Here is a 10170-nt window from a genome sequence, read left to right on the forward strand (position 1 = left end):
TCTACTCTCTGCTTGCGTATTTATCCCAGGCATTCGCACTGGGAGAAGAATGGGGTCGGAAGTTCGAGCTAGGAACGGAAGTTTCTGGCAGGAAAGGGGAAAGAAGTGACTATATCTGGGCTACAGAGTGGGTAAACTTCATTTTTGAATTTGGAGTGGAAGCTTATCCGCTCAAAAAAAAAAAAAGAAAGAAAAGAAAAGACCCTTGGCATTTCGGGCATTGTAGTTCTCCAGCTACGTGGGGCCTCCAGAGGCATTGTGGGAAATGTAGTTCTAAGAAAGAGGCGCCTGAGCGCACCTGGTCTTTTGAGAAAAATTTTCGCGCTTAACAGACACAAAGGGAAAAGGGTGTTAGAGGAGCAGTAAGAGGCGCTCAACCGGGAAAATGCATCCTTTCCCTCAGAGAGCACTTCCACACCTTAACTCTGCAGATGATTCCTAAATGTTCTCTCAGTTTTAGAGAGGGAAGGGCACTAACTTCCAGACCCGTTTCAATAAAAAGGGCAGCATTGTGAGTGAGAACGCCGCGGGATTTGGAATGACGAGGTCTTTAGCCTGCTTTGTTATTCTGGCAGGTCACTTCATCTCTCTGGATGTCCTTATTTCAACTTTACTATTGTTTGAAAGAAAACTGTAGGCTTGAAATGGAGTCACTTATTGTTAGGACAAGTCTCTAATCCGGGAATTAATACCTGTCGTAGCTTAAATTTCAACGTCACCCAGAAATGTAGTCTTAACAAGTTAGTCAGGGATTTTTTGGTTAGCATCAATGAGGCAATCTGTCACACGGGCTCTCTGTTGTCCCCAAAGGAGGCTGAGATAATCTGCCATATAGATAGATCCCTTCCGTTCCCCATAAAATATGTAACCTATGCCTGCAATGCGGGAGACCTGAGTTCCATCCCTGGGTTGGAAAGATCCCCTGGAGAACGGAAAGGCTACCCACTGCAATATTCTGGCTTGGAAAATTCCATGGACTGTATAGTCCATGGGGGTCGGAAAGAGTTGGACAGGACTACGCGACTTTTCACTTTCACTGTCATGCCTAAAGTAATCTTTTCTTGTGTTCATGGATTCCATGTCCTGCGTTTAAAAACCGTTCCTTTACTATAGCCCTTTGGAGAGATGGGATGCTGCCTAATTTATGAATCTTCTATAACTAGATATTTGAAATGTATTTGGGTGAATTTTGTTTTTTAATTCTATGAAGTACTAAAAGTGTTCCAGTGAGAAAAAGGAAAAAGTTTTCTTTTTTTCTCTTGCCCTTTTCTGAGCACTTTTTTTTACTTTGAATATTTCTATCTGTAGTCAGTGCATGCATGCATGCAAAATTCGTTTAGTCCTGTCGGACGGACCTCTTTGCAACCCTGCGGGTCATAGCCCTATGGGCTTCTCTGTCCATGGGATTTTCAAGGCAAGAACACAGGAGTGGATTGCAGTTTCCTCCTCCCGGGGAACTTCCTGACCCGGGGATCAAACCTGGGTCTCCTGCATTGCAGCCAGATTCTTTACCAACTGAGTCCCCAGGGGAAGGCTCCAGTACAATCCAGGAAAGACGATGGACCCAACTAACAAGCTGCTTGACTCCAGTCTATAGCTGTTTTTGAAACAGTGCAAGAGGAAGAAGAATATAAGATCCTTACACCTTTGTTCCTTGTCACTGACCCTTGACTGTGCACCCTCACCTATATAATTCCCTGATTTCTCAAGGAAGGGAGGCCCAGTGCTTGAGGCAGGAGCCTGCTGTGTCTCCCCTCCTCCACCTGAGGATTGAAGCCACCTTTCTATTTCCTCCAAACCTGGTCTCCATATTTTATTTGGCTTCAGTGGGCAGAGAAAGCCATGATTTTGGACAGCATCAGAAGATCCTAACATACATCTTCACTTCTTAGCAGGTGTGGAGATTCTAGGAAATAAGTGGAGTGAACTTTTTTCGATGAAGTAAATGAAGTTCTTTGTTTTTAAAATTTAAGTTGCTGCCCAAATGCTCTTATGTAGGTAAGCTCCCCTTTGATGTTCCTGAAACAGTTCTGAAACTCAACACTCTAAAAGAGAAATCTATTTTTTCCCCTCCCTCCCTGAATCAGCTTTTTAATTCAGCCTTCCATAGCTCTGAGGAACTACTCCCAAGAGGTAGGGGGAGAGGCCAGTATATCTGTAACTTTGGTAAGAGGTGTGTGCAATCCAGCATACATCTTGATAGAAGGTTACTGCTAGTCGAGAGGAACAGGTATCTCAGTTCATGATTTTAATGCTTTTCTAAGTATGGGAAGATGCAAGAATTAGGGTTCACAAGAAAAATTTCCTATCATATCTAGCTATCAAAGGGTCTGTTTTGCCTATTTTCTCAAAGCACAGAGTGGCTCACCCTGTTCTTCATCCTGAATTTCTTTCGGTGTGTATTGCAGGTCAGTGCTGAGGACTTAATCTAGTAGATTTGTGAAACTGGATGGTGAGTGACATTCCTTGTTTTACAGTGCCTCCTTGTGGTCCTAAACTTAACCAAGGTTTGGGAGGCATTTCATAACCAAATTGTCCCCTGGTGCCAGGAAGGCTTATTGCTAGGTCAGGTGAGGATTCCCTTGATATGCCACTCAGTGCATTATTAATGTCCCTGTTAATAGTAGCCATAAACATATCTGAACCACTTGTCTCACTAGTCTGCTATATTTCAGGAAATGATTCCCTTTTGTTGCTTCTCCCCATATCTAGAGTTATACTATTGTTCAGTTGCTAAGTGGTGTCTGACTCTTTGTGACCCCATGGACTGCAGCATGCCAGGCTTCTCATTATTACAATTATTTTAATTTTATACAGAACTATATATTTGGTCAGGGCTTCCCTGGTGGTTCAGTGGGAAAGAATCTGCCTGCCAATGCAAGTGACTCAGGAGATCCAGGTTCAATTCCTGGGTTGGGAAGATCTCCTGGAGAAGGAAATAGCAACCCACTCCAGTATTCTTGCCTGGAGAATTCCATGGACAGAGGAGCCTGACGCACTGAGTCTATGAAGTCACAAGCAGTCAGACACGACTTAAGGACGAAACAGCTGTATATTTGGTTGACTGTTTCAAGCTGCTTAGTCATCAAAATATTTGTCAGAATCTCAGTTGCACTTTGGGTAATATGAAAAACAACAATCTTGTAGAGTAAACAGAATACAGGTAGTACAGTTAGTAGCATTTTTTAAAGTCTTAAGTAAGGATTTTTAAAATTTATTTATTTGCTGCACTGAGTCTTAGTTGTGGAGTGAGGGATCTTTAGTTTCGGCATACAAATTCTTAGTTGCAGCATGTGGGGTCCAGGTCCCCGACCAGAAACAGAACACTGGCCCCCTGCATTGAAAGTTTGGAGTATTAGCTACTGGACCACCAGGGAAGTCCCTTAAGTCAGCATTTAAACCAAGAAGTTCCATTGGATGTGACCCCTGGTCACCTGACCCATCTGTTCCACACCAATCGCTATCTTTAAGGGTAATAATAAGTTGACATTTTTCATAAGGCTGCTGCTGCTAAGTCACATCAGTCGTGTCCAACTCTGTGCGACCCCATGGACTGCAGCCCACCAGGCTCCTCCATCCATAGAATTTTCCAAGCAAGAGTACTGGACTGGGTTGCCATTGCCTTCACTCAGCCTAATTTCTTAATGTTATTAAGCTCATTATCCTTAGTATAATTTAAGTGTTCCCACTATAAGGAAGCCTTTAAATTTAAATGACTATAGCATTGTATTAACAATATAAATCCGTCCCATAATTGAAGGACAGTCTCTCCCAGTAAGCAGGAGGTTATGATTTTTGACTGAAATTTAGTTCATTGTTCTGATTGAGCTTGAGTGTTTAACCTTTAAAGAAAAATTGTATTTATGGCCAGGGTCAGAGCAGGTATGATTGATTAGCCAAGTGAGGGAGTCCCATCTATTAATATCAATAAGGGCTTGAACAGAACTATATAACTTTTTTCTTCTAGAATAAATGTCCTAAGGACCATCCAATCAAGCCTTTGGAGTGGAAAAATCCACCAATGTAAACCAAAAGAACATGGATAATCAACCATAAATACAACAATTGGATTGATTTTTAAACTCTGCATAGGATTTGTGTATCCATGATAGAAACCAAGAAAACACTATAAATGATCACATAGGTCAGGCCCAGCATCTTGGAATAGCTGTTCACTCCTCATGTCATCTTCTCATCCTGGTGTGGGTATTGTTCTAAGGTGATATTGAGGTCAGCAGTCCTGTCTTTAGACCAGTCTGGTACAGGGGCCCTTTTTAAATTGGGAGGAATGAATGCAGGAGTTAATTCTCTTTGGTTTCACTGCACATGAGCTAGTTAAGAATATGATAAAAATCCTTTCATCTAGGTTGGAGACAGTTCTTTAAATGATGCCTTTTCCAGTTTGAAATCTCCTTGTTTCAGGTCATGGCACATATGATCTTCATCCAAAGATAGATTACTAGAGTAAACATCAGAAACAATTTTAGACTGCCCTTTTAATAGTTCATTAAACCTTACAATAATGCAAATTGATAAAAAGGAGTCATCTGGGAAGTGAGTCTTAGGCAGTAAATACCAAAATGCAAAGCCCACTAACAGCACTAGAGCTTAATATCTACAAAGGTATATTACTGAAACATAATTTTTCTTTTGAAAACCATCCTTGTCTCTACAGAATATAGCCAGATTAAGACTAATTTGCTTGCAAAATGAGTCCAGTTTCAATAAACTTAACCTGATTATATATATATATATAAGTATAATTGACCATACATACTTAAAACTCAAAATTTTGGGGTCCCATCAAGATCATGGCAAATAGAAAGGGAAAAGTGGAAACAGCGACAGGTTTTATTTTGGGGGCTCTAAAATCATTGCAGACTGTGACTGCAGCCATGAAATTAAAAGACGCTTTCTCCTTGGAAGGAAGGCTATGACCAACATACACAGCATATTAAAAAGCAGAGACATCACTTTGCCAATAAAAGTCTGTATGGTTTTTCCAGTAGTCATGTACAGATTTGAGAGTTGGACCACAAAGAAGGCCGAGTGCCAAAGAATTGATGCTTTTGAACTGTGGTACTGGAGAAGACTCTTGAGAGTCCCTTGGATTACAAGGAGGTCAAACCAGTCAGTCCTAAAGGAAATCAGTCCTGAATAGTCATTGGAAGGACTGATGCTGAAGCTGAAACTCCAGTATTTTGGCCACCTGATGCAAAGAGCTGACTCATTGGAAAAGACCCAGATGCTGGGAAAAATTGAAGGCAAAAGGAGAAGAGGGTGGGAGATGATGAGATGGTTAAATAGCATCACGGACTCAGTGGACATGAGTTTGAGCAAACTCGAGGAGATAGTGAAGAACAGGGGAGCCTGGTGTGCCTCAGTCCATGGGGTCACAAAGAGTCAAACTTGACTTAGCTACTGAACAATGACAAAAGCTCTTTTAAATTTTTTTTGTTGGAACTTTTCGTAAGGATTCTCAGATTTGAACTTTAAAAGGTTTCTCAAGGCCAGGAAAGTCATGCTAAGGACTTGCCATCAGATTCTATTTGAGATACCTATAAATTTGGGTGAATCACTCTCATCTTGAGGGTCCAAAATGTCTTGAGGTTCTTGAACCTGCCAGGAAATGGGTTGAATTATTCATCTGATTAGGTTGAAAGGTCCCAGACTATTTTTTTTCAAGGAGTTAATGGCTCCATAAAGTCAGTCTTAGTTCCTTAATGCTGTCTTGTCATATCTGAGTCTATGCACATGTCTCTCAATTATGACATTCCAATCAAAGCCTTGATAGTATAACCAATGTTTCCAATTGTGTGCTGTTGTTAAGGAGAATAAGTTCTTACTGAACTTATGCAAATAACAGTATTGCCATGAAAATAAGAATACTCACTAAGAGTTTCCAAATTCTGGAGGGATCAAATAGAGGGAAAAGATAAATGTTTCAGTTCTGCTTACAAAGATATAATTCATCAGATTGCTGTAAATCACAGTTAGCTTAAGGAGAAAGGTTTCTTTATATCTGGAAAGCAAAGATTAAAAGTCAATAATATTTCAGACAAAAAGCCATACTTGTTAATCCTGATACTTCATAGGTTTATGAAGCCATCAGGTTTTCCATTAGAATTCTTTTTTTACCCAGTTCAGCAATATAATCTAAACATTTTCAGAAACCTGTACTTATCAGAAAGCCCTTTCTATGAGTCTTCTTGAAGATGAAGCATTTTTACAAAGCACCAGAGCAAAATAATAATTGTCAAATGACAATTATTTGTCAAATGACAATTGTCAAAATGACAAAAGACTTTAAAGGGCAAGGCTAAAGACCTGACTACAATGTAGTTGTCAAAGAAATTTAGTTATTTTTGTGACATAGAATATTAAAATAATAATTAGAATTATGACTGATAACATGTTATCAGGACGCAATCAAATTTTAGACATTTCATATAATTTCCAGAACATTTATGTTAATAACAGTTACCCATAGTGGAGAAGGAAGTGGCAGTGCCCTCCAGTAGTCTTGCCTGGAGAATTCCGTGGACAGAGGAGCCTGGTGGGCTACAGTCCATGGGGTCCCAAAGAGTCAGACATGACTGAGCAACTAACACAACATACACTATAACCTAAGAAAGTTGACAGTGCTTCCCCTGTAATTTAATATACCAAATAAGCATAATTAACTTAATATCTTTCTTCGAGATGTTTTCGTATCCTCTGAAGTATCCCCAAGTTAGCTAGAGGTCGAGAGAACTTCATTTTAAAATTGGTTTGATCAAGTTTGTCAAAGATAACAAAAAGTTTTAGGGCCTTGCCTGGTGGTTCAGTGGTTAGGAATCCACCTGTCAATTTGGGGGACATGGGTTCAATCCCTCGTCTGGGAAGATGCCACATGCTGAGCAGCAATTAAGTCCATGTGACGCAATTACTGAAACCCACGCACCTAGAGCCCATGCTCCACAATAAGAGAAGCTGCCACAACGAGAGGCCCGTGCAGCGCAGCTGGAGAGTGGCCGCCACTCACCACAACGAGACAAAGTCCACACGGAATAGTGAAGACTCAGTGCAGCCAAAAATAAATAAGTAAATAAATAAATAATTTTAAAAAATTTAAAACACTTGGTCAAATAGGATCATAGGTCATTATGAAACAATATTTATTTAACCAAGTGACAATTGTTGTTGTTGTTCAGTCATGAAGTCATGTTCAACTCTTTGCGACCCCATGAACTAAAGCATGCCAGTCTTCCTGGTCCTTCACTATCTCCTGGAGCTTGCTCAAACTCATATGGTGACACCATCCAACCATCTCATCCTCTGTGGCTCCCTTCTCCTCCTGCCCTCAATCATGAGACAATAGAATATTTCAGAGGCAAATACAAAAATTTACAACAGGTTGTTTAAAAGGTAAGAAACTTTACAATCTGCCATCAAAAGCAGTATCAATATGCCAAGAAAACTTTTTTGCTCTTAACAGAGAGAAAACCAAATTCTAAGTTTGTACCAGCTTATTTTTTATAGTAAAACTCAATCAATTAAGTTAATTCTAACCTTAGCCAGTTCTGCTCACATGCAAAACTCTTTTCCTAGAATTTCTTTTCCATAACCTTCTATAACTTTCTTTTTTTACCTTCAGATTTTGTCCTATATTGTCCCTTTTCTCTCTCTGTCTTTAACCTTTTTTAGAACAAAATTATTTCCTTTTCCCTTAACAAAATTCACTTCCATTCTTTATACTTCTATTTTTCCTTTGCATACAAATATATACTTTCCTTATTAATTTTTGAAAGTTTGAATTATGTATTTTAATTATAATCTTAAACCTTTAAAACCTTAATTTCTAGTAAAAGTTAAGAAGTAAGCAATTATGAACTGTCTTTTAATTAGCAGTCTGTAGAATGAAAAACTTATTAGCTATAATTTCTAAAATCATGTACTTTCTTATAGAAAATGTCTCATATTAACTAATAGTCCTAAATATCACTAGTCTCTCTGTAAAAGAATCTTTGTATTAATGTTTCAGTATATTATTTTATTTGTAAATGACCTAGATAGTCAATAAACTTCTATCATTTAACTTAACTTAGCAAAACTCCAAAGTTTCAAGTTACCAAAAATCTGCATAAACTATTTTTAAGTAAACAGGCTGTAAAACATAATTATTCCTAAAGAGTTTACCTAAAAACTCTTATCTCATTTACACTTAATTTACTCGTAAAAATCTTACTATAGCAAGTTATTTTTCTTGCTGACAAGTTTTGTAAAAATCAGATCTTATTTGACTTTTAGCAACCCTACATACAATAAAAGGATTATACATAATGCTGATTATACCATCTCAGTATTAATTAGATCAAAAGGCTTAAATTTGTTTAACACCAGATATTAATGTAATACTGAATATTTCCCAGATTCAAGTGAACCTGAAATCCATTTGGGTTAGTTTCTTTTATATTTCTGAGAATTTGTATAAGTGCTTAATTTCATTTAAACCAATTATATAGAGATCCTTTACAAATTAATTTTGGCCATACTACCCAGAGGTAGAAATATATTATATCTATAACATATACACAGACATATAGACATACATAGCCATAGATCCCATAGCTTCACTGAAAAGCTTAGTTATTAAAAAATAAAATAAAAACTAAAAACTTAGTCATTAATCAGTTATGACAATATAAAACTCATTTGTTTATAAGTAAGTTAACAGAATAAGTTAAATTTACTTGCTTGAATTTAAAAAGGTCTCTTTTCTGTTTTTTCCCCCTCAGTCTCAGAAATTGCAAGTGGTGTAGATAAGAGTTCCTCAGAGTCCTGGTAGAACATTTTATATCTCAAAGCACAAAGAGAGAAATGCAAGCTCCTCCTAGAAGGACTTTTGTTCCCCTGGGTTCAGAGTTTTGAAAAGATGGTTTATCAAACCAGTTTCTTTAACTATGCAAAAACCAGTTTTGGAATGTCAAACAACCCCATCTTGGCCATTTCAGGGTGGGGTTTCCTTTAGTTCCCAATTAAGTAAAGACTTACGGAAGTATTTGTTGGCTCCTCTTTTCTTCTTTTTGGGAAACTCTATTCCCCATTTTAAAGTTGATTGGCCAGGATAAAATTACTACCGAAAACTGTCTGGTGGACACATGTTCTGTTTATGAGCTTAATTCCTCTAGGTGTCACCCTGGAGTCATTTCAGCTCTTCTACCTGCCTTGCTTTCTCCCTCCAACAATCTAAACCCCACCCCCATCCCCAGTTTCTCAGAGCACTGGATGGCCAATCCTTATGAGTTCCTTTCGATGAGCAACTTTTCTATGTTAATGAGTGGGTTTCCTTCCTTTCCCACTGCCATAAATGTCTCCATTGCCTGAGAAGGCTGCAACCAACCAGGAGGAACTGTGTCCCTTATCTCTGGAGCTGAAAGCTCTCATGTGGTAGCTTCACTTTAATTCAGACTAACCCTGTTAAAGTTTGGTCTTTCCTAGTGGCTCAAATGGTAAAGAATCTGCCTGCAATGCAGGAGACCCCGGTTCGATCCCTGGGTTGGGAAGATCCCCTGTAGAAAGGAATGGCAACCCACTTCAGTATTCTTTTTTTTTTTTTTTTCTCTTTTTAAAATATAGAACGCTTCACGAATTTGCGTGTCATCCTTGCGCAGGGGCCATGCTAATCTTCTCTGTATCGTTCCAATTTTAGTATATGTGCTGCCGAAGCGAGCACCACTTCAGTATTCTTGCCTGGAGAATTCTATGGACAGAAGAGCCTGGCAGGCTACAGTTCATGGGTTGTAAAAGAGTCAGGCATGACTGAGCAACTACCGCTTTCACTTTCTGTTAGAGTTTATGAAGCTGTCAGCTTTCAACCTAATCACCCAGTCCAAACCTTCACAATGTCTTTCTTTTTTAAATATAATTGTATTTATTTATTTATTATTTGTGGTTGCACTGGGTCTTTGTTGCTGCTCACAGGCTTCCTCCAGTTGCAGCAAGTGGGGCCTATTCTTCATTGTGGTGCACAGGCTTCCCATTGTGGTGGCTTCTCTTGCAGAGCATGGGCTCTAGGCATATGGGCTTCAGTAGCTGCAGCCCATGGACTCAGTAGTTGTGGCCCATGGGCTTTGTTGCTCTGAAGCACGTGGAATCTTCCCGGACCAGGGACTGAACCCATGTCCCCTG

The 10170-nt window shown here is 39.0% G+C and overlaps 1 non-coding gene across 1 annotated transcript; it reads right to left on the reverse strand.

The window, feature by feature from the left end:
* Window positions 1-9608: 9608 nt before the first annotated feature.
* Window positions 9609-9715, reverse strand: LOC122677581. Its single transcript, XR_006335844.1, has one exon. It is a non-coding gene; the product is annotated as a U6 spliceosomal RNA (small nuclear RNA).
* Window positions 9716-10170: the final 455 nt, after the last annotated feature.

The sequence above is a fragment of the Cervus elaphus genome, chromosome 2 (genome assembly GCF_910594005.1).
Source record: "Cervus elaphus chromosome 2, mCerEla1.1, whole genome shotgun sequence".
NCBI classification, from domain to species: Eukaryota; Metazoa; Chordata; class Mammalia; order Artiodactyla; family Cervidae; genus Cervus; species Cervus elaphus.